The following is a 2176-nucleotide window of genomic DNA, read 5'->3' on the forward strand; positions in this document are numbered from 1 at the left end:
GCGCGGTCGCTCAGATTTTCTGCAGCCACCGATAAGTAGGTCATAGGTCGTGTGACGTCAGTACAGGAACATCCAGCTAGATCCGCTAGTGTTGTGATGACTTTCTGGGCATGGAATTACTTAACATAATAGAATTTGGACTGCCGTGGATTTGGGGATTCGAACGGGATAATGGTGAATAGGAGTGTGGTATTTGGGTGCAGTAATGTGCCGAAGAAGGGGGTCTCCCTTCATAATTTTTCCCGTTTTAATAAAGGAGAGGGGCGCTCCCCGGTCAGGGGGAGGCTTTGAGCCCTCCCCGGCCCTCCGGAGGAGGAACGCGGGGGGTGAACGGGCACCTGGCGGGCGCGCGCGCCGGACGGCCAGGGTGAGGCCGCCGCGCTGAGGGGGGTTTGCGGTTCGTTGGCCCCGGGCCGGGCATGGGGGGCGCCGTGGGTTCGCTGGACGGTCGTCCGGCACCAGCAGCCGAGCCCGCACGAAGGGTTTTTACTCCCTCCCGGGGCCGTGAGGCTGGCGGGGGTGGCCTCTGTGCTGGGCGCAGGAGGACCCCGCTGGCCGTCTGGAAAGAGGACCTGCGCGGGGGTTGGTTCGCGCGGGCGAGGGAGGCCGAGAGGGCGGCTGGGGAACGAGCCCACCCGTCGCCGCAGCAGACCCGGGCGGGGGGGCTCCGTCCGCCTCGGCCCTGGAGGAGGACGACAAAGGACGCTCCGCAGCAGCGGCAGCGCCTTTCCTTTTCCGGTAATGATCCTTCCGCAGGTTCACCTACGGAAACCTTGTTAGGACTTTTACTTCCTCTAAATAGTCAAGTTTGATCGTCTTCTCGGCGCCATCGCTGTATGAGCTTTCACCATCGTCATCTGAAGCCCCTGTATCCTCAGATGAGGAAACCTCCGGTTCAAACTGGTAGGGCTGTACACCCTCCGAACCCTGTGTCGTTAAAATTCCCGTGTTTGATGAAGGCTCATCACCTTCATCCAAAGAAATATCCGCTAAATCGTGGTCTATGTCGCTTCTCAAACCGTCCGCCATTGTTGATTACACTCTGGGATCCCTGAGGTGACGTCACGCGCAGCCCCCGCCCATCACCACCTATCGCCCAAATTTAAAGCTGTGCACGACCATAAAATGATCAATAAAATCGCGCTGGATCATTTTAAGTGAATATTTTTATCAGATTTGTTTTCCAAGTTCCATTGACTTTCTAAATTAAAAAAAAAATTGCCACTGCAAGAGGCCTTTAAAACATGAAACATTAATAAAAACATACATTGATGAACCAAACTAGCATGCTGCTTCAAGTTGCTAGCTCCCTGATCCATCCTGATTTCACACTATTAAAACATGATTCCTGTCCTGTGATGATTCCTCTGATCAGATGATTTTGTTGTCAATTTTTTTAAGTTGATTGCAAAACATTGCGTCCACTTTTGTGGTTCTTTTTGTACCTATCCAGACCCCCTCCGTTCTTCACTCAGGAAGACTCAATGCATAATGGTGCATGTCTGTCACGCCGTGTGTCATGTGATTTCCAATCCAGTAATATATGTTCATGACAGCAAGTATTTGTGTAACCCTTGAGCTATCCTAGGGATGTTTAGATTAAAAGTGGGGTCATCTGGACCCACAGCCACTGAAATATTTATTCAAGGATTTTTTTTATCTTCACGGATGTCTGTGGCAGATGTAAAATCCTGTCCACATTTGTCATGGGAGGGATCAAATGTCAATAAAAGGGTGGGGTCATCTGGACCCCAGAAGAGAGCAGGATGGGTAAAAAAGTGAAAAATTGTGAGATGAGCATCTACTGCCCCTAGTGGAATGGTGATGAACTGCAGGGCAGGGAACATGGACCAGGTTACATACACTGGGTTTCTAAGGAAAGTTTGGATCATTCTAACGAGACAGAGATCTCAGAAATGTGTGTCTGAAATGTTATAAGAATGGTTATATTGAGTTAAGGGGAAGCAGAATACAAAACATGGAACAGCCAGATCAAACCAAAACCACGGGATACAAAGGAATAGTCAAATTCAAAGATGTGAGGCTGTTTTTATTCATCAGGAATGGATCAGGAGTTTATGTTCCTGCCTGCAGGTGCTGATCACTTCAATAAGGTGTATTCACATCCACCTCAGGTTGTCCCACATTGCTTAAGTTCGTACCCCCCCCCCCCCCC

This window comes from Oryzias melastigma, linkage group LG6 (assembly GCF_002922805.2).
Source record: "Oryzias melastigma strain HK-1 linkage group LG6, ASM292280v2, whole genome shotgun sequence".
Taxonomy (NCBI): domain Eukaryota; kingdom Metazoa; phylum Chordata; class Actinopteri; order Beloniformes; family Adrianichthyidae; genus Oryzias; species Oryzias melastigma.